Genomic DNA, 27,445 nt, shown 5'->3' on the forward strand with positions numbered 1-27,445 from the left:
CCATCTGTCTGCCATTTTTACAGCTTCCATCCACTGATGCTAGAATGACCACTGTGGAGTGGTCATTCTAGCATTCTACCAAGAATGGTCCCACCCTTCTACAGGTTAGGGTTTGACAGATAGCTAATTCCATAAGCTACTCATTTTTCCCCCACAAGCCATACTTCCACATTCCATTAGGAAGAGTAGTTGGTGGACATCTTTTCTACTGGGTCCCCCAATAACTACACTTAGCTAGTCCCAAATTAAATACAGGTAGTCCTAGACCTATGACCACAATTGAGCCCTAAATTTCTGTTGTTAAGTGAGACATTTGTAAGTGAGTATTGTCCCAGTTTATGACCTTTGTTACCCAGGTTGTTAAGTGAAACACTTGTAACCCAATGCTACCTCTTTTTCTTCTACTTTTAGCCCTTTATTTGTTCCGAACTTTAGAGAAAAAAATTTTAAAGGGTAAAATCCACCCGAACATTGCAAAAAGAAAAAGATTCTTGCTCCATAAATACAAAAAGTGAAAAAAAATAGATGAAGAAGGGGATAAAAACACCAGTCCAATTTAAAAAGTAAGAGGCATTTGTAAGAATTCCATCCAAAAAAAGAAAACAAAGCTAAGAAAAGAAAGATAACACTCTAATTTTAATACAGGCTTAATCCACCGCTTACTCTCTTCTGTCTTCAATTTTAATTTTGCTCTATGTCTTTTTGGGTGTTCCCAAATAGTAAAATTTATCTCACCAATTTCAACACAATCTCTCTCCTGCTCTGCTTCCATTCCAGACCCAACGTTGGGTCTGTCCCAACGTTGTGCAGCTTGGCTGCTTCTCTTGTAGCTGGAAAAAAGAGCTTCTCCTGGATCAATCAGGGGCTTTGCGATGCCCCTGAGATCAGCAGGACATGCCCTTCTCTATCTCCATCTCTGCGGGAGGGTTTAGGTCCAAAAAGGACCATCCAGCAACAGAGATATTGACAGCAATCCTGGAGCACCAAGATTGCATGTTGTGTTGTAGCGATGTCAGCCCCGCCTCCCTTCTCTGCTTCATGATTGAGGCTTGGGAAGCATGATAGAGAAATTTGCACCTCCTCTATCCTTTTCTTTTGACTTAAGGACTGGACAAACACACCTTAGCACAACAGTGAAGAAGAGCCCATGTACTGATACATTGAGTGCATGATAAAATCTAGGCAAGTAAGATTTGCCCAATGATACTGCCCAACTATTTTCAATAGCAATCATATGTGGAAAGAGCAATAACTTAATTGGGAGCTAAGAGTCAAGAAATTGGTACAATTTGTTATCTAACAGTAATACAAAACTGCTGTTAAGTTCGTGTTTTTAAGGACTCCCCAGAGTGAGATAATGGAAGCATAAAGAGAGGCAATGCCAAAGTGTTATGATGGTAAGTAGATTTTTTTAATTACTATTTTCTACATTTCAAATAGGTTTGAGCACTCCTAAAACGTGAACTGTCCTATCCCTAGTTTGAGATGTATCACCAAAATTACTGCAATTCACTAAAATAATGTTCATTCCCCCCCCAATACCCTGTGTCCTAGAACTTTCAAAAAATTGCAATACTGTTTCTCCCTTGCCTTTAATTCTTGTTGAGTTAATGTATATTGCAAACGTGCATTGAAATAAGCATTTTTCTAGATTTCCTTTTCCATGAATAAATATATACCAGCTAGACATAATCCCAAATTGCTCGGTTTCTCTGCCTGAGTAATATGAATGTTTCAGCAGTGAATTTTTACCCAACTTTCTTTGAGGACGTGTGTACATATTTACCAATTCTTGATTATTCTGGTGCAATCACAGAAATATTATTGCGTAGCCAAACTTGGGAAGTCTCATGGTGATGTGGTGCCATTTTTCTCACTGTCCAGATTCATGGCCAGAAGAGTCACAGTTGGTGGTTAATGTGTGCAGAAAAAAATATCACCGTGAAGAGAGATTGTATCGTTACACAGACTGGTAGAAGGACTCCTTGGGAAATTGGTTCCTGCTGGTTAATTTATTTAGCAAGTTCAATATTGTCTAAACTGACTCCCTGGTAACCAGTAAAGATCTTTCCCAGGATCTCTGGAGATCCCATGAATTGATCCTGCATGCAAAACTTTCCTACTATGAGTCAGATATTTCTTCTTTAGAATGATAGAATATCAGAAGATGCTACATTCTGGGAAAACGTATTGGGGTCATGTTGTCAGAAGGAAACTGCATGGATGAATTCATGCTTGTTTTTGTAGGTTCTGTGGCAATCCTCAAAACCTTTTCCAGGAGTAATTAACAATAGCACTTAGACTTATATACTGTCCCATAGTTCTTTACAGTTCTCTCTAAGCAGTTTATAGAGTCAGCATATTCCTCCCTAATCTGGGTCCTCAATCAGTTTCTATTCTCTTTGCACTAGAATAGGAGCATCTGAAATTGAATATGCTTCTTAAGTATGATTGATAATATGCCAGACTATTCATATAAATTGAATCAATGATAGAACTATTCTAAATAAAAGCAGCAATAAGTTTTTTTTTCTAAATAAAAGCATTGATCTTTCAGATGCTCTCTTTACCCTACAAGGCCATACTTGTCCTGTTGGAAGCGTTTTAAAGTTACATACATCAAAGTGACTTACAAATAGCCAACAATCATAAATAGGCCCACAAAAATTGTATGTATGTGTGTATGTCATAAATCTATATAATTTATTTTTTAATTTATGAATGCTGATTTGATAGGAACCGCACCCTAAAAAACAGCATAGAAGCAGGATAAATGAATACATTTTAATTCATTAGTTGAGGTGCATATCAAGCCACAAGGAAGTACAGATTTTAGACAGAATCGATTCCATATTGACTTTAAATTATATCCATGACCAACAGCATTTGATCTTAGGCAATCTTTACCATTTGATTCTTGTTAGATATGCTATATGATGGCTACAGCTTATCTGGTGAGGTTCATTGCCAAAAAAAAATCAGTTTAAACTTACTCTGCACATCTGTCTGAGCTGCTGTATGAACAAAAATCTCCAGCGTGCCAAGTTTACATGAAGACACATTATATAGAATTGTTTTTATTTCTCTGGTTACTGAGAATGAATGAGTTTGACTTAAGTATTGTGCCAGAGTTAATATTTCCATCTTTCACTGCCATTGTAACAAAATTAAACAGCTGGAAAGAAGATCTGATATATCACAATGGTATGAGAAGCTACTGAAATCTTACGTAAACCTCAGATTTTCATAAAGTTGCACATAACATAGAGGTGATGGTTTAAAGCCAGTCTTCAAGATATTAAGATGTGGATAGGTAAAAGCTATTGTTGCTTATTTTAGGAAAGATGTACATGATACCAAGCTTTGCCACAAGAAGTCATTTTTCAATATGTCAAGCAACATACACAGATCAGACAATCATAAAAGGTGCTTCTTCTGAAATGACATGAAGGCTTCAATTTGAATCCAGCATGTTTTCAGACAGTCATTTGCTTTTCAGTACCTTTCTAATGCTCAGCAATGTACTTCTACAAAAATTGTCCATATATAATGACTACTTACCGTATATACTCGAGTATAGGCCGACCCGAATATAAGCCGAGGCACCTAATTTTACCACAAAAAACTGGAAAAGTTATTGACTCGAGTATAAGCCTAGGGTGGGAAATGCAGCAGCTACCGGTAAATTTCAAAAATAAAAATAGATACCAATAATGTTTTTGAATATTTATTTCAAAGAAAAACAGTAAACTAGCGGTGTATTCAATGAAATACTTCACTCACCTCATGATGCTGATGTCCCGCTGTGATAATGATGTCCCGTGCAGCCGCGGGAGCGATGTCCCGCCTCCTATGACACACGGCACAGTGATTCCTATCATTGGATCACTGTACCAGAGGAGGTGGGACATCGCTATGTGGCTGCTTGCCATAACAAGGAGGAGGTGGGACATCGTTGCAGAGCGGCAGGAGGGGGAGGAAGGGGAATCATAAGACAGCCCTGCATTACATTAGAAGGTGAGGAGGGGGGATGGTGCGGTGCGCGCTGCGCGGCAAACTGACACAGAGGGAGGGGAAACTCACAGGGGCGCCGGGCCATTCACGAGCCTCACCCAGCGGCATGGCCCCACCCCTTTTTCTCCTCCATTTCGGGCAAATTTTTCACTGACTCGAGTATAAGCCGAGTCGGCTTTTTTCAGCCCAAAAAGTGGGCTGAAAAACTAGGCTTATACTTGAGTATATACAGTATTTACATGAAACACTGACAGGCCATATTGATTAATTGTTCTACATACCGCAGAAAGCATTTAAAAGATTTTTTTTCACATTCAGGTTTTGGGTGGGAGTATTAGCAGTGTATTAAGATTATTAATTACATTTATTTACTGTTACTGTTTGGTGATAGAAAAAACGAAGGAAATTACGCACAGACTATTTTAAAATTACACATGGATGAATCCATGTATTTTCTTGCCATTGGCCTTAATATTTTTTTAATGACCTGTGCCATTTGCATGCTTTCTTCTTTCCTTTAAATTGCTTTTCTGTCGAGAGAAATGCTCCAGTACAAAGTCTATCTGCTCATTTAATACCTTTTGCAGTCTACATGTGGCACATAATATCACCTTACCAAAACAACAAAAGAAAAATGAATCTTTTCTCCCTATGGGAGAATGGTTGTACACAACCATGCATGGCATCTGATAACTTGGATTGGATGAAGGATGAGTTGAAGTCATCACAGCATTAATATTTGGGTAAATGTTTGTTGACAGCCCCTTCTTCAGTTTCTATGTAGAATTTATGTCACTGAAAAAAATTCCTCCAATATGAAATATGAAGTAAGGTAGTGGAATCTAGAAAGTGTGCCTTTTTCCTGGCAGTCCCAATGCTGTGGAATACACTTTTCTTAAAAATCCTATCTGTTTAGCCTTCCAGAAGGCTATAAATATCTGGGTTTTGTGTATTGCCCCCAACAACAATCCAGGTCCTCATTTTACCCACCTCGGAAGGATGGAAGGCTGAGTCAACCTTGAGCCGGTGAGATTTGAACAGCCGAACTGCAGAACTGCAGTCAGCTGAAGTAGCCTGCAGTGCTGCATTTAACCACTGCGCCACAAATTATGTTTGTGTTTCTATTGTTGTGGTAAACTACCCAGAATAGTCCTCTAAGATCAACAACCTTAAAATCTTTTCAATAAATTTGAGATTTGAGATTTGAGAAGTTTATTTATATGCCGCCCTTTTCCCTGGGGGGACTCAGGGCGGCTTACAACTCGAAAAAGGGCGGGGGAAACAAACATTTAACACATAGGACAATACGTCATTAAAAAACACAACATTCGTACCATTCGGGTGGGTTACAGTCTTTAGCCCCAGGCCTGACGGGATAGCCAGAATGAATTCTATCTACTCTCAACCCCTTTGTATGATTCCAGCTTGGCTCCCCCTCTACTGCCCCAGAGAAGTGAATGGAAAACAAGGAGTTGATACTTTTAGAGTACTAAATATGAATCATTTTGAACAACTTAAAGTAATAGAAAATGTTGCCGCTGTTTAATATACTGTGAAGCAAATTAAACCCAGAAACAAAGAAACAAAAAATACTGAAAGAGCCACATTAAAATTGAAATGGTGTTTGGGGCAGGGAACTCAGAATTTCCCAGATTTCTATTAACGTATGCTCCTGTAAGCTTTGTGTACCAGCTTTTAGGGAAAGTCCTAGTCAGTACAGTTTATGTACTCGGAAACCAACCGGTGATGGCAGGATGGGAGGGTTCCCTTGAGTCATATAATCATGCCTGGTATGGAGCATCATGCATCAGTGTTTTTCTATTTCTGAAAAAAGGTGGCATATTTCACCTCCAGGTGAAGAGAGTCCCCTCTAGCAGAAGAATCTCCTCCAGAAATGATGCATGAACCTCCACGAAAAGTTCTCATTATAATAATGTCAACCAAGATGAATGGCTCAGCCTACCTTCACTTTATATCACTTCCGTTAGGTTGAGGCCATAAATCCGTTGCTCCTTTCCAGTGTAGCTGAAGTGTTCGAAACAAATTTGTGCAAAAGGTTTGTGTGTGTGTGTGTGTGTTTGAAAATAAGTTCTCTTCAAAGATGAGATTTTCAAATTTATATTGATATTACTATTAATTGAGAAGAAAACTTCCTGAAAATGGTGACAAATGACATCTCCACACACACACTTTAATTAGGGATCATGAGCAAGGTTTGAATTTATGGATAGTATTTCCATAATAACTGCTTGTTTATTTGTATTACTCCATTACCTAGGCTGAAAATCTATTAATATAAATTAAGGATGGAAAAGCTATAATCACACTCAACCATTATCCCATTGGGAGGGGGATCCTAGCTCTCTCCCCCCATCTAACACAATGCTGAAATTCAGAGGCAGTACCAGTGACTTTTATTCATCTGAATTATTCATCTGACTTCTCTGGCCTTTCTTTTAAATAAATGTCTCTAAACAGGTGCATTAAGTGACAAACCTGATTTTAACCTCCCTCTTCAAAAGATCTACCCAGGTTTTGAATCCACCTCCACTGACGGCAAAACTAGCAAGAAATTCTGCAGCACTAGCATTAAGAAAGTTACTATAATTTGTGAACACCACTTACATTTTCTCCATCTAGCATTGCCAGCTCATACTGCATCTGTTCCAATGTATTCATAATAAGAATATTTCTCAAGCATTCCTAATATTACTTGTTTTCATTTTAAATACTTGTCACCGCCTTTGAAAGAATATTCATAGATATTAGGACTGGGTAACACTCTGGATTCTGTTTCAGAAAATCCCCTGGAGCACACAGGGGAATGTAATTTGCATCTGTCTGTAACTTCTTAAAGCAGCCTTGTATTTCCCTGGAATCACAAGGATACTTTCTGCAGTCGTGTCAAAAAATGATCCAAGTGAAGAGTTGATGGTTCAATCTACAATATTGTTGGATTTCAATACTGTTCACAGCAAGGAAAATTCCAGGCTCTCGTGGTTTTTGGCTTTTAGAAAGACAATCTGTGATCAATTTCAGAAATAATATTTTCCTCTCTCTTCTTCAATTTCCATATCACTACCATCCCATAGAGAAAATGGCTGGAAAAACAGCTGGAAGGAAATGTATTGTCTACTAACACCATTCTTTTCAGGTAGCATTCTGAATGCGCATAGAAATGGTAACCCAGATAATCAAGATTTAACTGGATTACAAACGATATTTCCTTCCCCCACTCCAAGCTGAGTATATTCTGCAGAAGTTTTAAAACTGTACAATTTTGGTATGCCATGCTTTTAACTTCATCAATGTAATCAAATAGCATAATCATACAAATTAGCCAAACCAGAGCAGACTTAATTTATCCCCATATCCCTGAGAGGGGCAGGAGTGGAGTTTGAAGGGAGGGGGGAAATGCCAGCATTAATGTTTTAAATATGCATTTTACTTTCCATGGAAATAGAGCTGCAAAAAAATATAAGATGGGCTGATTTGTGCCTTCTTTATTTCCAATGGACAGTTCTTTGAATAGCCTAATAAACTAAATTAGTATTACATTTTCTTCTAATGCTGCACCATATTTGACTTTTCAGAAAGTAGGATGGGGGAGGGGAGAAGATACTTTTTTCCCCACAATAAAATGTAAATAATTAAAAATAGAACAGTTCCCAGTATAACCCTACAATCAGAGCCTTCATGTTAGGGATTTCTAACATTTTTAACTGGTGAACTAAAAATAAATAAATCTAAAGATGGCCCCATCTTGAGTGTTTGCTCACTGTTTCTGAGTGTTCATAGTTACCGTGGGGCTGGAATACTTCAACAGCCCCCAGCCTGCCAGAGCAGCCAGGACTTAGTGGCTATACAGAAGGCCTGGAGGGTCGTAAGGAGCCCTCTGGATTAAAGAGGTAAAGATGTTACATCTTGCCTTTGTGTTGAAGGATTCCCGACTTCAGGATTTATTAGTGAATAAAATCCCCAGAAACATTTCTGAAACAGTTCACTCTGAGGAAAAAGGAAAAACACAAATGTCAGAAGAGCAGTGATCCCAACTAAAACATTAGCTTTGCTTTACTTTAGAGATCCTGGCCAACTAGTGATAACTAGTTCTGATCACCCCCACACAACAATTTATGAATGACAGGATTGCTGTGATTGTGACTTTAACAGTCAGCATACAAAGCGCACGCAGAGTTGTGTGTCTGATTTAGCTGAAGCTGAGATCATATTTGGAATAGATTGGCATATCTGTGGGAAGGATAAGCCAGGAGCTCTGTATTAAATTTACAATATACTTTGCAGTAATAACAAAAGTGCATTAATTATCTGCCCTGCCCTAAAAACTGGTTAAGGTGGGATTAAAACAAAGCAAAACTATAAACAACAGCAGCAGCAACAACAACAACAAAATTGCTGGAGCTGTTATATGGCCTCCAAACTTGAAATGGAGGTGTTTGTGCACCTCTAGTGTGCAATTTTAAAAAATTATAGTGTTCAGTTGTATCAACACATCCATTTTTATAGCTGATTGTAGGATAAATGCTTAGTGTAAAGTGTTAGGGGTTTCTTTATATATAAAAACTGCAAAGAGCTGGAAAATGAAAAAAAAAAGTTTGAGTTTAAAGAAATAGCAACAAGGACATACCACTTATGTTGTATAATAGAGGTTTCAGAATTTGGTGGAAGAACAATTGAAACCTTGTTCAGACACAAAGGGTAGAGTTTGCACTATAATGTTTTGTTAAGCCGAACAGCAATGAACAGTAATTCAGAAGACAACATAGAAACAACAGGTGTAAATTCGATATAGTAAGTGATATGATAATCTTTAGAAGAATTCAAGGTAAAATTATTTTTTAAAAAATATTTGCATTTTATGTGCAAATATATCCAAATACTATTTGAGCCCAAGAGGAAAAACAAGCCAATGAAGTTTTATTGAAGTTTTGAATGAATGAGTACAACAGTGCATTAAATCTCAACTGATCTCAGTTAAAAATTACATTACAAACAATTAATATACATTTTCTTTTATTTTCTAAAGGAAAATATGTCAGTATATCTATTTTATTGCCTCAACTTTATTGTAACATATAGAATTCAGGATTAGGTGCATAATGTTAGCCTTGGTATTATGGGTGTTTTATTTATTTATTAAATTTATACGCCACCCATCTCCTTGATAAGGTGACTCAGGACGTGGATATACACATTTCCCTTCCTAAAATGGTCAAACTTGCTAAAGTCAAAAGGGCGTCATTTCTAAATTAAGTAGTGATTTTTGGTTAAAAAAAAAAAAGTCCAGAGAAAGAGGCCTATATATTGGGGTAGTTCCTTTTCCTCATCTGCAATTTTCCTTTTGTTTTGTTTTTAAAGAATGCAGCTTCTTTCAATATATGTATATAGAGGTTTTATATTTTAGTGTTTTACACATGTTACCGAATTGCAAGAATCAAAGGGGAACTATTTGTTGGTGTTAAAAATATTACTAGGTTTGCAAAGGTTATTAGATGGGTTTGAATTTTTAGTGCAGATTTCTCTGGAAATGACAAGAGTCACAATGGGCTCCCCATGTTCTTATCTTATCTTCAGTTAGTTCCTGGTTTAGGAGAGCAGATTGGGGTTGGATATCTGGTATCTTATTTTAAAACTAAATGTTTACAGAGATCATATATCTATTTTATCCGTTTTCAGCCGGATCTCTGGCTTCTGTATTTTTAAAGTTCCTGTTGAAGATTTCCAGCTATATCTAATTCAATGTGCAGAGGTTACAAAATTAATCTTTGCACACTTGTGTAAACTTTGATGGATAGAATTGGAGGGCAGTGTGCCAAGACAGATGGTGTGGGATTAGCCACCTTCTGCAAATTGAACTGAATGGCAGGACAAACTGAAGCACCTGGTGTCATTCTCTGCTTCACTTGCAGAGGAGCCGAGGTGGCGCAGTGGTTAGGATGCAGTACTGCAGGCCACTTCAACTGACTGTTATCTGCAGTTCAACGGTTCTAATCTCACCGGCTCAGGGTTGACTCAGCCTTCCATCCTTCCGAGGTGGGTGAAATGAGGACTTGGATTGTTGTTGGGGGCAATATGCTGACTCTGTAAACCGCTTAGAGAGTGCTGAAAGCCCTATGAAGCGGTATATAAGTCTAACTGCTATTGCTATTGCTTGCTATCGGCTGTCATAGAAATGGGGAGGGTGGGGGCATGGTATTGGGAAAGGGAGTTTTGTTCTCACCATCCTCTGAGCATGCTGATGGCTGATGTTTTGACTTGGTCAAGGGCAACCGTCTCACATACCAACCTGATGAGGCCTTTTGAAGATGCACCCCACGTGACACCTTAGGGAGTTGCAGATTGGACACTGAGCTGGGATAACTGGAGGGAGAAGGCTGGGCCATCATTTGATATGTACCTGTTCACGCCTTTCTGGCTCAGATCCTGCTTTCCTTTCTGCTGCTTTCAATTCATATCTAGTAAAAGTCCTTTATCTCTATTCAAATGGAGTTGAGGTTTTTCTTTCTTGGATATTGAAGGAGGCATGATGCCTGACACCTGGTGTGTATCAGTTATTGCTTTGATTCTGGAACTGAATGTTATCCTTGGAGTTTATGATCTTACTCATCTGTCTACATGCAGACAAACACTGAATATCTCACTGTAAACTTCTAATGTTTACAGAGCAGGCTGCAGCCACAATATGTACACTGGTGAATCAGCAAGAGGAAGATTTGCTAAATCAGGAAACCAAGTGAGAACATGCTTTGTTATTTTCTAATTTTAATCATATAAAATGAACTGCAGGGGCACATTTGTCCTTGAAATACAGCCCCAAAGAACACATTTACTCAAAGAAAACAAAATGTTCTATATTGTCATGTGTATCTTATCTCTGTGGCAAGAAAAAACAATTTCCAGGGGTTTTTGCGAAACATGTCGAAGGATAGGATCCGTTCAGGGGGGAAATTGGGTACTTTGGATTGTGAAGTGGATACCATTTTGTCCTTAACATAAAGGTTCCCCTCACACATATGTGCTAGTCATTCCCACCTCTAGGGGATGGTGCTCATCTCCATTTCAAAGCTGAAGAGCCAGCACTGTCTGAAGATGTCTCCTTGGTCATATGCTGACATGACACTAAAGGTGCACAGAACACTGTTCCCTTCCCACCAAAGGTGGTTCCTATTTTTCTACTTACATTTTTACATGCTTTTGAACTGCTAGGTTGGCAGAAGCTGGGACAAATAATGGGAACTCACTCCATTACACAGCACTAGGGATTGAAACCGCTGAACTGCTGACCTTTCTGATCGACAAGCTCAGCATCTTAGCCACTGAGCCCTGTCCTTAATTTGTCCTTAATTCTCCTCAAATTCCTAAATAAGAATACAGAAGGAGAAAGAGCAGTCTGAATCTATTTCTGATTTGTAATACAGTTTAAAGCAAGATTCACAGAGGCCTAATTGTTCTAACTACTTTTTATGCCATTGGGGAAGGTAGTAGTATATGGGGGCAGCTCTTCCACAGCTGCATTTACCAACTAGCAAGAATTATTATTTGCAAGGTATTTTGTTATTAGCCACATGTCTTCCACCTTCTTTCCGCTGAAAAGATAAAAAATAGAATAGCATCATTTCTCCATCAGACACACCGATTTGGAAATTGTTTCCTTCTTAATCTGATACTAAGCATGTTATTGTTTAAATGTGTATTCTCTATTTTTGTTTCAATATTCAATGCTCTCTATTTTTGTTTCAACATTCTACTTTGATGAAACCAGGAAAATAGCATTTATATATGCACAGTATTTACCAGGCTGTAATGTTCTGTATTAATGAGGGCGTCATAGAATCTCACCAACATATTTTCATTTTCTTTTCAAAAATCTCATTATAGAAAGAGCATAATAAGCTAGTTTATTCCAGTTATTATTACAAAACACTCTGCAGAAAATGCCTATAACTCCCCTCCTCTCTCGAGTCAACCTATTGAGCAACATTCGAATACCTTTAAAGGCAGAGAGAGGAAACAGAGTGCATGGCGTCATATATCTTTGATAGTTGTTTTTCTTCTGCAATGCTATTTTCATCCCTTCTATCTTCTTTAGTGCTTATATTTGTCTCACCTGGGACAATTGATTTGGGCATGGAATATAGAAAGGAAAGGGGAAAAAAGGGCATGTGATAATGACTGAAAATGCAACCATGGAAACAGTATCGTAACTGCTACATCCACTTAGGGAGGCATCAAGATTAAAGAGAAAAGTAAGTCACCATGGTATAATGAAATGGGGATAGAGCCATGGTGGCCCAGGGAGATTATCATACCTTTTAGTGTGATCATATAGAGGCTCTGCTATGCTAGTCCAAAATTTAAAGGGTATCTTCATGATGGGACAGATTCTACCCACAAAGTTCTCATTTTGCAGCTTAACTGAATACATGAAATAAATACACACTTCTGAGTGTCCTTAATCCCATTTGAATTTCTTATCTGGGATTTGCAAGGAAAACATTGTATGTTTTTTTTTCCATTCATTTGCATGGCACATAATTTCGTTTCATCTATTTTTATTGTCCATTTATTTGAGGGTGAAATTCAGGTGATCTTCTGTTCCTTGTAATAATTTTTCCTAAAAAAAAATATTAGACTGGACAAATAGGGTCCCTGATGTGGGCTAATCTGTTCATGTAGAGAAGCTCCATCAATTTTATTTCTATGTTCTCCTACTCCAGCTGGCAATGACAGAAATTGTGCTTCAGTTAATACTGACCAGTTTGAGTGTGCTGGCTGGTGCTAATAGGGACTTCCAGGCCAACTTATTTGAATGGAACTAGGTTGCCTATGACTATAGCCATGTAATAAAATTAATTTTCTCAAATACTCTTGAAAAGGATTGAGCAAACCTGTCCTATCAATAGAATGCCATTTTAGTCTCATTGGCATTAATATGAGTAGAAAATTTAAACTGCATCCAGTTTGGTTGCCATGATGTAAAAAAAAGATGTTGAGATTCTAGAAAGAGTGCAGAGAAGAACAACAAAGATCCTTAGGGGACTTGAGACTAAAACATATAAAAAGAATGGTTGCTGGAATTGAGTATGTCTAGTTTAATGAAAAAAAAGGATTGGGGTGACATGATAGCAGTGTTCCAATATCTCAGGGGTTGCCACAAAGAAGAGGGAATCAAACTATTCTCCAAAGCAAAGGACAAGAAGCAATGGGTGGAAACTAATCAAGGAGAGAATCAACCTAGAACCAAGGAGAAATGTCCTGACAGAACAATTAATGAGTGGAATGACTTGCCTCCAGAAGTTGTGGAACCTCCAACTGGAAGTTTTTAAGAAGAGATTGGACAACCATTTGTCTGAAATGTTATAGGGTTTCCTGCTTAAGTAGGGAGTTGGACTTGAAGACCTCCAAGGCCCCTTCCAACTCTGTTATTCTGGTATTCAGTGAGACCAAAATGACATTCTAGAGATAGGACAGCTTTGCTCAAACCTTTTCAAGAGTATGATCACATACTTAGGTCATACCTTTGTTCAGGTTAAAATTATCCTATTTCTAAATGTCCCCAGTGCTAAGTCCTCCAGACAGATTGAATGACAAGGATGACTTGCTTGATGTGTTTAGAATGGGCCAGTTTGGGGAAAGGAAAAAGCCAACTTGATGTAGAATAAGATGCCAGAAGCCTCTTTGTATCTGAATATTTTCAGTTCAAATTTTCTGAATTCCAAGCATCTCACTAATCAGTATGAATGGGCTGTGGGCTCCTTGCTCAAAATAGCCATTGGTATGAATTAATTGGAAAAAGTACTAGTTTATCATTCTACTTAAGGCACAAATACTGCTAGCACGATCATATAAAAATAATTTCTTATGGTTATGAAATATGTGAGGAGACCCTAGCTATGTTGCAGTTCACTTAGCATAAATCAGTATATAGCTAATACCTGTGTGTTTTTAAGATTTTTATTAACAAACATGTAAAATACACACACACACAAATTAGACGTACACCACATTTATACAATACAATACGAACAAGCTAATACCTGTGTTATTATGAAAACAAATGAATAAGATAATACTAAAATTAGCTAGCTCATTAATATGTGTTAATAGGGACACACTAAGCCAATTATGTGGCACCAAAAATAAAATGGAAAGCACTATACATTTGTTTCCAAATTTTATGAATTAACACAGTATAGTACCTTTATTATTGCTCTTATAAAATAGAAGCATTGTCTGATAAAATAAAATAATTACAAAGAGAAGGAGAAGGAGCCAATGGACTGGATGTTGAAATAATAATTAAGCAAGACTAATGGTATTGTCTTGTTCTGGTTAATACATTTTAAGTCCTAAATCCTTTGGAAATAACACATTTTAGAGAAATGGCAAGTCCATGAGAATGAACCAGGAAAAAAAAGCTACAAAAATATTTTGCCAGTCTGCGTACAACATAAGTACATTTGTATCCATTTGCCCAATAAATACAGGTAGTCCTCAAATTACAATTGGAAATCAGAATTTCCATTGCTAAGCAAGGCGGCTGTTAAGGATGCCCAATTTTGCAACTCCTTTTTGTCATGGGTGTTAAGGAAATCACTGTTGTTTTTTAAGTAAACCCAGTTTCCCCACATCGACTTTCCCTGTCAGAAGCAAGATAGGAAAGTCATAAATGGTGATCATATGACCATGGGATCTGCAACCATATGTGCCAGTTGCCAAGTGCCCACATTTGGATCCCGTGATTGGGGCGATGCTGCAACGATCATAAATATAAAGACGCTTCCTAAGTATAAGTCACTTATTTCAGCTCTGTTGAAGGTTCGAACAGTTGCTAAGTGAATGATTATAAGTCAAGGACTACCCAAAATTTATAATCATCAGTGGAGGAAACCCACGTACCTGGGAGCAACAATAACCTATTTACAGCGAACATCTTTGCCACACTCCAAACAATATTTTCTGTCCCATGCTATCACAGTACATTATTAATATTCCTTCCTTTTGCATACAATTTCATCCTTTCTCAAATTGGGTGAAGGTCCTCCACAAAGAAAGGACTATTATTATTGTAATTTACATCACATTGTGTTCCCAGCAAACTTACAGGCTAGATAGATAGATAGATAGATAGATAGATAGATAGATGGATGGATGGATGGATGGATGGATGGATGGATGGATGGATGGATGGATGGATGGATGGATGGATGGAGGGATGGAGGGATGGAGGGATGGAGGGATGGAGGGATGGATAGATGAATGGAGGAATGGATGGAGGGATGGATGGAGGGATGAGTGTATCACATTAATTCTATGAAATTTTACTAAATTCCTCATTATTCATTCATAATAAAACATGAATTTGCCTAAAAGTGAGTCACATACATACATACATACATACATACATACGTGTGTGTGTGTGTGTGTGTTGCATATATATATATATGACTTCTGAGATTTGAACACAAGATGAAGTTGTTGCCCATATCTTGCCAAGATACAGGAGGTACCTCCTGATTCGTTAGTTTGCTGTCTTTGGGGAATTTTTAATTTGCAGAAGCATTCAAGCAGTGTATTTCTTGATCAGCTTTGTGAAGTTATATACTTGAATTACAACATGTCCTTTCCCCTTAAATAAATAGCCATTTGGAGTGTTGGGAGAAAAACAGCTGCAGCTGCAGATTAAAACTAAAGCAAATGAAGATTGCAGCCACATTGCTGTTGGAGATCTGAAACATTTTAGTATTCTGGGCACTTTTTAAGGTAAAGAATCAAGTGCATTTTCATGCCCTGATATGATGTTACTATTTATTTATTTATTAAATTTCAACACCGCCCGTCCCACCTAAGTGACTCTGGACAATACTTTTTAGTGCTCTTTTAACATTGTTGTCTTCTATCAACAAGGCATTACCATTATTAGCAATTGCATAATGATTAAAATATGTTTATTACTTCAAGAATAGCCTACTCAGAAAGGGGGGGGGAGTGTGTCACTTTAATAGATTCTGTCAGAGTTCATTTTTAACATAGAAAATAACAGAAACTATGATTCTTGAGTAAACTGTGTTATTAAAGGCTGCAAAAGTTTTTTTTTTGCTCAAGATAGTGTAATATTATTTAGATTATTCATTTGTTTCCATTAGAATGTAAATATCTTCTTGCAATAAATTCCTAGACACAGAGCAAATAGCTTTTCAGTAATGCAATCACCAAGAGGTTACTGAAAAGAGTTAGAAGCAGGAAGAGAAAAATAGCCTACTTAATCCTAGGAGTGTGCACAAATCCCTCTGTTTTATTCAACTCATTTTAATTTTCAAGATTTATTTTGTTTTGTTAATGATTGAGTACTATTGTTTTTCAAATTCTTCATTCACTGGATTTACATTTCACACATTCCTTGCAGTTATTTGATTGGTTCTCTCTGCTTTGTGTAAAGGACATGGTGGCTCAGTGGCTAAGACGCTGAGCTTGTTGATCAGAAAGGTCGGCAGTTCAGCGGTTCGAATTCCTTGCACCGCGTAACAGAGTGAGCTTCTGTTACTTGTCCCAGCTTCAGCCTTCCATATGCCTTTGGCGTTTAGTCATGCCAGCCACATAACCACAGAGATGTCTTTGGATAGTGCTGGCTTTTTGGGTTTGCAACAGAGATGAGCACCACTCCCTAGAATTGGGAATGACTGGCACATATGTGCAAGGGTATTTTTACCTTCACTTCTGCTTTGTGTATGTGTACATGATTTGTATAGAGCATATTATTTTTCATGATCTGACCATGTTCCTATAGACAACCAGGTTGGCTGTGTTGAAGGTTTGGTGCAAATTTATAGAATTTTGATATGAGGGTGCCTGGCAGAGTAAAATCTGATGACAAATGTCTTCAACTATAGGAAGTAGAGCTGAGGTGGCGCAGTGGTTAAATGCAGCACTGCAGGCTACTTCAGCTGACTGCAGTTCTGCAGTTCAGCAGTTCAAATCTCACCGGCTCAGGGTTGACTCAGCCTTCCATCCTTCCGAGGTGGGTAAAATGAGGATCCGGATTGTTGTTGGGGGCGATATGCTGACTCTGTAAACCGCTTAGAGAGGGCTGGAAGCCCCATGAAGCGGTATATAAGTCTAACTGCTATTGCTGTTGCTATAGTTAAGATCGCAGGAGGTGGAGATATAAAACTATAGAAAGAGCAATCAGAAGATTAAATCTATTACATTAGTAAAGTCAGTCGAGATCAGCTCTTGCTACAGAGGAAAAATACCTTGGAGAAATTAGAATTTGGGCTCTCTGGATAAAAACAAACAAACAAACCAAGAGATGGAAAATGAAGCCCAGAAGTTAGGAACAACCCCAAAATGGTGTAGTTGGGTGGAAGAGAGAGCCATCTGGTAAAGAGAAAATTGTGGATGGAAAAATGATCAACATGGGAACATATCTGGGATGTAGAAGGAGGGAAGAAGTTACCACCTTATCAGACAAATAGAATGAAAGAGAATGTGGAAGAAACAAGAGAGTCTTGAGGAATACACAAGAAAAGTTTTCTCATTACATACAGCCAGCAGGGAAAGAGGAATAGCTTGCGGTCCAAAAGAATCAGGAATATTGGTTGGCAATATGCAATTAATGGAGTGTTTCTCTCTCTCTCTCTCTCTCTCTCTCTCTCTCTCTCTCTCTCTCTCTCTCTCTCTCTCTCTCTCTCTCTCTCTCTCTCTCTCTCTCTCCCCCCCCCTCTCTCTCTGTGTGTGTGTGGTGTGTGTGTGTGTGTGTGTGAGAGAGAGAGATGGCAGCTTTTCATCTGAATCTGCCCAGTGAATTAAGAAGTTGGCTGGATTGGACAGACCAGGATGGAGGAGATCCAATCCAGAAGTAGGAATCAAGCTACTTAGTAGAGGAGATGGTCACTGGGGGCGAAAACCTTGCTGAATACCCTGGGAGTCTATCACAGTGATTCTCAGCCTTAGCAACTTTAAGGTACGCAGACTTCAACTCTCAGAATTTCTCCCTCAGCATGCTGACTAGGGAACTCTGGGAATTGAAGTCCACATATCTTAAGTTGAGAAAAGCTGGATGATAGAATTGGCTCTGTTTAAATACATTCTTTGCCCTCGAAACATACTGCAACATTCGAAACATTCAGTTTTGAGCAGCTTGTTCCATCATTCATGTGTTTGTGTGTTTGTGTGTGTGTGTGTGTGTGTGTGTGTAAAAGAAAAGAAGATTTGCTAATTCTTCAGGAAGCCTGCTCTTCAGGGATTCATCATTAGTTTGCAACTTAACACTGTTTAAAGTTATTCTTGTAACTACCTTTTTGTGGTCTATATGACTGTTCTTTCTCTAATGCAAATATTAAAGCAATTCTTGTTTATTCAACATCAGAGGTTTCCTTATTGGATAGGAGGCGGGGGGGGGGAGAGGGGAAACTCACCCATTAATGCTCTTTCCTGCCTTGCAAGAGAATTGCAAAAACGGAGATGAAGAGATCTTACAAAGATCTTAAGAAAGTGATCCAACAGCCCCTGTTAAAACTATATTACCAAGTTATTGGAAAGGTGATGAGGGTTGGAATTGATCAGTAAGAGTGAAGAACTTGCAATGAAAAGACACCTTTACAGTATAAGTCACTTTGCTTAAAGTAAAAAGTGTATCAGTGCCTTAGATAGTGTGTGTGTGTGTGTGTGTGTGTGTGTGTAGGTTTCTGCCACAGTATGTCTCTGTGCTCTGTGATCTTTTGGAATGAAATTCTCAGCATGAGTCTGTTTTGGGAAGGATTGCTTTCATCTCCATAGCTTTGATTTAAAGAGGGTAATTTAATAAATGAAACAGGAATGCAATCTTTAAAAAAAGAGCTCTTTTGTGACCTGGATTTATTTTTCTACACAATTGCCACGTTGTAGTCAAAATTTCCTCTTGTGCTTCCAAGCTCTGCTTGATGCTTCTTTCTAAGTTTTGAGATTTGCAGTGTAGCACCCTTGAGTTGATAGTAGTGCTATCAAGGAAATCCATGTCAACAAGACAATTTAGGTCTCAAAAAGCTGAAACCATGACTTTTCTTGCCAAAGTTTGGGGATTTCTTTCCCCTTCTCATGAAGCTTTGTGGGGATATTCCATGGACCTATCCTTGGATAGATCTTGAGCGAACCTTACAATATTAACATGAATAATGCAATTCACGTGTTCCTCTGAAAATACGCACCTTCAACAGCAATGTTCTTTTGCTATCCTTAATTTTTCTCATGTGGAGTTTATTAAAAGTCATGCACTTCCTTCTTCATCATACAAATAAGCTCTTCCTGGTTCACCATATTTTCTTTTCTTTATGCTTTATGTTTTTGTTGTTCATGTTATCATGTTTTTGCTTAACAGCTACACAATCAGCACGATCAGCATATATCAGCATATAAGATACTTGCAATCAGGATTTCAGTTGGATTTCAGTTTGAGTTCCTTTGCCAGTCAAAGATTCACTCAGGCTTCATCGTTGGAAACAAACTGAGAAGTCTCCAGATTCAGGGCTCCATTTCACAAACAACAGTAACACCCTATTCTCACAGCAACTTCCCGCCAACTGAAGTGAAAGAATAGCCACTAACATATGGGACAGAAGGGATGTGGTGGCTCAGTGGCTAGGATGTTGAGTTTGTCGATAAGAAAGGTTGGCAGTTCGATTCTCTAGCGCCATGTATTGGAGTGAGCTCCCATTACTTGTCCCAGCTTCTGCCAAACTAGCAGTTTGAAAGCATGTAAAAATGCAAGTAGAAAAATAGGAACCACCTTTGGTGGGAAGGTAACAGCGTTCTATGCAACTCTGGTGTTTAGTCATGCCAGCCACATGACCACGGAGACGTCTTCGGACAGCGCTGTCTCTTCGGCTTTCAAACAGAGATGAGCACCAACCCCTAGAGCTTTTAGATTGTAAAAGTACTATCATCTATTAGAGAGTTAAAACATTGGAGGCATTATTTCTCATTCAACCCTTGTACCTGGAGAAAGTACAACTTTTGATGTAGAGGTGTCTTATGCAAGAAGGAGCCAAGGTGGTGCAGTGGTTAGAGTGCAGTACTGCAGGCCACTTCAGCTGACTGTTATCTGCAGTTCAGCGGTTCTAATCTCACCGGCTCAAGGTTGACTCAGCCTTCCATCCTTCCGAGGTGGGTGAAATGAGGACCCAGACTGTGGGGGCGATATGCTGACTCTGTAAACCACTTAGAGAGGGCTGAAAGCCCTATGAAGCGGTATATAAGTCTAACTGCTATTGCTATTGCTAAGAAGAATGTCATTTTCATTAGCTTAAGATGGCCTGCTGCAGCCCTGTGATCTCACAGTGACTATAATAGCAATAGCAATAGCAGTTAGACTTATATACCGCTTCATAGGGCTTTCAGCCCTCTCTAAGCGGTTTACAGAGTCAGCATATCGCCCCCAACAACAATCTGGGTCCTCATTTTACCCACCTTGGAAGGATGGAAGGCTGAGTCAACCTTGAGCCGGTGAGATTAGAACCGCCAAACTGCAGCTAGCAGTCAGCTGAAGTGGCCTGCAGTACTGCACTCTAACCACTGCGCCACCTCGGCTCTTAATAATGATACATAGTTGGTGAGTAGGGAAGAGAAGTGCCAGGAAAATCTCCGTCTTTAGATTGGGATTGGGAAGTAGAGTGAAAAAAAACATGTTTTAGCAGGAACACATTCTTGCAGATTATCTTTACATCGAACCATTTAGTTTAAAAAGAAGGGGAACAGAATGAAACTGGATGTGAATGAAATCAATAACTCCTTAAAATAAAGGCAGCAAGGAAGTAAGATCCTAATTCAGATTAATATATTTGGAAAACATGTGCAGTTTCCTTATCTGAATACAAGAAGTAAGTGCAGCTCCAGAGAATGGATAAAGAGACAAATTAAAACAACAGATGGTTTGCCATTGAATGAAGAAGGACGTTGCTTTTTAAAAGAAATCTCTTGACAATTTCCAGTACTTCAAGCTTTTTAATTTAATTTCTAGTGAAGAAAACTTTTTTTTTTCCTTCTGAGCTGTCGATCTTGGAAATCCCAAAACAATGTACAAGATTTATTAAATGTCCTCCAAGCTGTTTTTCTATTTTCTTTTCGCTGCTTAAAGAAAATAAACAAGGCTGTGAACAATAAGAATCTATTTGCAATTCTTTGAGTCTTCTAAAGATGAGTGTCTAGATCTCATTGGAACCGAGAACAACTTCTTTGCCATCACATAATTGATTTGGTCTTTGAATACCAAATAATGAAACGTCTGGAAAAATTTGGCATTCTTTACCTTGAAAAAAAGTGGTGATGTGTGAAATCAGATCCACACATTTGATAGTTGGAAGTGATAACTCCTATTATGTAAAGCCCTTTGCATCACTACGTAAAGAGAGGACCATATTGTAGCAAAACACTTTGATGTCTATGCAATGAGCCATGTGCAGATCTGTACATGAGGGAAACAAAACAACCACTTCATAAATGCATGGCACAATACATAAAACCAAAAGACAAAGACAAAGGCCACACTTTTGAAGACAACAAAGTCGTCTGCAAGGAGTATAAATCCTTCTATTCCCCACCATCCAGTCAGAGCTGAAGAAGCTTCTTCAAAGAAAAAACAGAAAGTCCAGTTGCCTCTTGAAAAAGCACCATTGGGACAAAACACTATGATATTTTGTATTCTACATTATCAAATGCTTAGAGCATTCCATTGCCTGGGAGCTATATAGAAGGTCTTCTGCTGAAATGGGTCATCTTCAAAAGGACTTCTCTTTCTGATGTAACTGGCGGGACGCATTCAGATAGAGACAGGTTCTCAAACAGGCAACTCCTAAAGGATTTTGCATTTTAAAGTTCAGACTTAATATCTTAAATTGTATCTAGTACTGTCTAGTCACAAATGAAGATCTTTCTTGCATATCTCACCTCTGGTATCCTCTAACTAACTTCTGATACTGGAAGCCATTATAACCTCTCAAATAAGGTATGCTGATTATAGATTAATAAAACACAAGATGATTTCTTTTCAATGTACATAAACTCTAGACTATAAGATTTTTTAAGTCAACACTAACTTATGACTCAAACCAACCACAGAGAGGCAGGTTATAGTCTCTTGATGGCCAAAAGAGGCTTAATGGGAGGGGGAGACAGATTGGTACAGTGGTTAAAGTTCTGGCCTGGATTGTGAGCAATGAGCCAGTCAGCGTCTCTCAACCCAACCCACCACACAGGATGGTGGTTGTGGGGAAAATAGGAGGAGGAAAAATTAGGGTTTTTTGCTGCCTTGAATTTCTTACACAAATAATAAAGACAGGGTAAATATCTAATAAATAAATAAAGTGGGCAGAAGACTAATAAATGGGCCTTTTTCATATCAACGGGTACCCAGGATTTCCCATTTTTTTCTGGGGAAGGGGAAAGTTTATTATTACAAATGAACTGAGGTTATTAGTGGGCTTGTTTCACAGATTTTGTGCATTTTCTTCCTTTTAGTTGACAGGACACTAGAAGAAAAAGCAATTTGAAAGCTGAGTAGACAGCCCTCACACAACTTAATAATAATGAAAGTCCACTGCTTTATTGGGTATTGCTATTTTCAGTTTTAAAAATTATTTCCCAACATAGAGAAGAAGGAGTAGAAACAGACATGGAAAAGTGAGTTGACATATATAGTTGTAATAATTCATCTTATTGCATTTTCCCCCCTTCCCTCAATTATATGCTATACAATATCACTTTAATATCATTTTGAGACAATATTTAGATGTTTTGACACAAAAGAGAGATTCTTTGGCAGTTTGTATAGAATCTCAGAACAGTGTGTTATAGCAATAAAACCGGCTGTATTGTGAAGAGAAAAAATGGAATAGGAAGACATTTATTTTTATTTCCAAAATAAAATCTGTCAGCAAATATTTGGCAGTGGCATAGCAGGGATGTGTGTTTTTCTCTACACGTGAAACTTTCAATACAATTTTTGATAGGCAGTCCTCCAGAGAGATAGTTCTATGTAAATAATAGGTACATCTTCTATCTTACTTAGATACTCAAGAGTTTAATTGTGGCCTATTTTAAGAGAACTGGAATGATATGACTAATGTTCACTGCTTTTGAGATGTAGCCATGGACACTAAGAAATAGACAATGATACATCTTGCTTGTTACTTCATAATGCCCACCATACAGAGAAGCTGCCCATATTCTGATATATTATGTGGCTTTCTTTGTATCTCACTCTTCTAGTCTCAGCTGGTTGAAGGCCTTCTACTGTATTTCTTAAAAACATTGAGTTTCCAATCCTTCCTGTTTCTGATGTTGTTTAGTCCTCAGGAATAAGAAATAATCCTGCTTCTTCCGCTTCCTATAAAGATTTTCTTGAAAACTTGCAGCTCCCATATGTCCAAGGACACATGGTGGTTAAAGTGTTGGACTATGTTTGCAGAGATCATAAAATTCAACTTTGTATTTGAGCCTACTGAGGGTTTTTTGACCCAGCTTACATGATTCGAAGCATTCTCACGGGATTCTTTGCAAAGTGTCTTGATTAATCTCTGAACAGAACACAACAGAACACAAGAGAATAATAAAGTTGGTGACTCTGGGGAGCTTCTAGCCCAACTCCCATTTCAGACAGGAAACTTTGTATTTGGGATGGAGAACCTATGACATGGGTGCCCTCTCTGTGGCCATGTGCACCATCACCAGGTGTTCTTCCGGGTTCCGGCACATGCATGCACACCAGCCAGCTGGTCTTTGCACGAAGACCAGCTGGCTGGAGCACATGTGCATGCCGGAACCTGGAAGAGAGCAGCTGGCCAGTGCACATGCACGCACTGGAACTCGGTAGAGTAGCTAGCCACCCATACGCATGCGTACCAGCTAGCTGCTGTCTTCCGAGTTCTGGCGCATGTGTGAGCTCCAGTTTCAGCACTCGGTGCCAAAAAAGGTTAACCATCACTGCCTTATACCATTTCAGGCAAATGGTTGTCCAATCTCTTCTTAAAAACTTCCAGGGAGATCTACAACTTCTGGAGTCAAGTCATTCCACTGATTAACTATCAGAAAATTTGTCCGTAGTTCTAGGTTGCTTTTATCCTTTATTAGTTTCCATTCATTGCTTCCTGTCCTTCTTTCAGGTGCTTTTGAGAATAGGATGATCCCCCTTATCTTTGTGACAGTTCCTCAAATATTGGAACACTACTATCATGTCTCCCCTAAACCTTCTTTTCATTAGACTGGATATACCCAATTCCAGCCACCATTCTTTATGTCTTAGCTCACAGTCCCCTAATCATTTGTATTGCTCTTCATTGCTCTTAGAGAAAGGGTGGAAGATAAAACATCACCATCACCACCTTCCCTCCTTTTTAATTAATACAGACTTGATTTTCATCCTATCCCACTGATGGAAAGAATGTGCATTATCTCCTTTTCTCATATTTGGCTTAGTTTGTATAGTAATTTGCTCAGCAATGACTGTGTTTTTTTAAGCCATTGGGCTTTTAATGCTATTTCATGGTTTGGTGCTCTCCCATTTTAATGCTGCTGTCAGATTGCTGTTCCCTAACTTCCTGAACTTATGATGAATTTCAATTGATATTGTTATTGTAGATTGTACCCATCTGCCTGGTAATCAACTATGCACTGATTAAATAAGTAAATAACGCAAGCACTCTTTGCATTTCCTCCTTTCATTGACAGAGCAGTTCCATCTCTTCCTATTCTCCTATGCTGTCATAATTTATATGGAAATGCAAATGGATGAGAAATAGAAATAGAATAACAAGAACCTTTTCGTTCGTTACTTTATAACCGTGACAATATGTTTTGTGATGTTGTGATAAGAACTAACGTTGAGCTGTGTGGTGCTGTTTTTCAGTATCATATTGAATTCCATTGAAAAACTACCTTTTCAACAGTTTGGGCATTCCTTATCAAAAGGGAGGTGGTGGCTCAGTGGCTAAGACACTGAGCTTGTCGATCAGAAAGGTTGGCAGTTTGGCGGATTGAATCTCTAGAGACGCATAATGGGGTGAGCTCCCGTTATTTGTCCCAGCTTCTGCCAACCCAGCAGTTCGAAAGCATGTAAAAATGCAAGTACAAAAATAGGGACTTTAACTTTTAACTTTAACTTTAATAGCATTTGTATGCCGCCCACTCCCTTGGGACTCTGGGCGGCTCACAACAAAGTAAAAACATTTAAAATATTTAAAAAATACAAAATTAAAAACAATACAACATCCATTTCATCAAGTGGGGCTGGAAATTAATCAACAGCCCCAGGCGTGCCGGAACAGCCAGGTCTTGGTCGCTTTACGGAAGGCTGGGAGAGTGGTGAGGGTTCGGATCTCTGTGGGTAGCTCGTTCCACAAGGCCGGTGTAACTACAGAGAAGGCCCTCCCTCGAGGAGCCGCCAGCCGGGACCACCTTTGGTGGGAAGGTAACAGTGTTCCGTGCACCTTCGGCATTTAGTCATGCTGGCCACATGACCACAGAGACATCTTCGGACAGCGCTGGCTCTTCGACTTTGAAACAGAGATTAGCACTGCCCCCTAGAGTTGGGAACAACTAGCACAAATGCACAAGGAGAATCTTTACCTTTACCTATCAAAAGAACTGTTTGCATTTTTTCAGGAATTGGCCAAAGTATATGTGGGAATGGTCATTATAAGACTATATTCTCTGCCATCCCATGTTTCAATAAAATGTCCTTAGATTGTTTCACGGTAATGGGAAAGATAGCAAACTCAACCACATCACCAGCAAAAGTTAGAAAGTCATCTTCAAGGTTTTTCAGAAGAAACATCAAAGGAAATCTGTGTGTATTGACAGAGCAGATTTAAGCACAACAGCTACTGATTGTGACCATGCTGAGTTATCAAAAGGACAGTCTCCCCTTTCCTTTCAGAATGTTGACCCCAGTGTTGCTGGTGACGGAGGAAAGGCAAGGAGTGCAATTGAGGTCGGATGAGCTGTTAATGAATCAAATAAAAAAAAAACCTAAAAGAAATGATAAAAGCAGGATTCTAAGAAGAAGAAACAGACAGCTAATTTGATTGAAAGCTTGCAGTGTTCTTTACCTGAACTCAGATCCTGCTGTCAGTCAACCTCTGAGCCAAGAGGAACCATGAAAGGTGGCATGTTAGAATTAAAATTCCTCATTTGATCCTTAGATATGCAGATGCCCTGAAAATGACAGAAGCGTTGTTTAAAAAGTTGCTAAAGTGATTAAAGAATTCAAACACTTAGGAGTATCATTTTACCCACATAAATCAAACTCAGAATAAAATCATTGTGATAAAGATGTTTGACACAGAGACAATTTTACAGCCTTGGAGAGAAGAGTTATCTGCCGTTAAAATAAAGACTCCTTTGAGTCACACTTGACAACTGGCAAATTCATAGAAATGTTCATGTAGTTTTCTTGGCTGCAATATTTCCATTGCCTTTTGGGACATTTTTCTTTCTTTCATTTTTTTAAAAAATATTCTGTTGACAGTTTGATTCTGCTTAGATTTTGAAAACCAGGCTAAAATTGGCTAAGTGTTGCTCCTAAATATCAATTAAATAGAAAGAATTGCTAAACTGTTAAAACAGTTTGGAATGAGCCTGAGACTTCTACTGATACCATTTCAGTTATTCGCAATGGAGAAGTCCCTTTTCCCTTGTGGATCTGAACATAACTTAACCCAGTTTAGGCAGATCTGTTACACAATCACCTTACAAGTGTGGATATAAATGTGTCAGTGATTTGATAGTGTGAATGCTCCATCATGATAAACTCAATGATAATCGTTTGATAAGATTTCTTTTGTGATGGAGGCTATTTGAATTTATAGCAGAATTATGTATTGATAAAAAGAAAAAAAAGCATCTTCTAAACACTTTAAAACACCCAGAAGAGTGTTTTAAAGATAAATATTGTCCATTTATATTGTGCATAAGAGCCCAGAAATATAAATACATAGCTATAAATATATTATCATATATCTCCTCTGTTTTACCTTGATGGCATAGTTTAAAAAATATCTTGTGCATGAAGTACATTGTTAAACCAATAGATTAAAGCGAAGAAAAACAAACCATTTTTAAAAAAATATATATAGAGAGAGAGAGCAGTTATTCACACAGGGCTATTTGTTGATCTTCCGTTAAGTCTTCAAAAGGGATGTCTGATCATTTCCTCTTTTTCCCCAAGAGACTCTGTAACTTGAACAGCTACATGGGTACATGGCTTATATTAGCTGGGAATAGCTGCCTTTATGGAATGAGGTGGTGTAAATGGATCAGAATTCTATTCCATTTGTTCTTTTAAAAAGCATCACTTTTATTTATTTATCACAACACTTGAAAACGACAGCAAAAAAGAATAAAAATGTATAAAAACAACAAATATACTGTCAGCCTCCGCTTTGCT

The sequence above is a fragment of the Thamnophis elegans genome, chromosome 8, assembly GCF_009769535.1.
Source record: "Thamnophis elegans isolate rThaEle1 chromosome 8, rThaEle1.pri, whole genome shotgun sequence".
NCBI classification, from domain to species: Eukaryota; Metazoa; Chordata; class Lepidosauria; order Squamata; family Colubridae; genus Thamnophis; species Thamnophis elegans.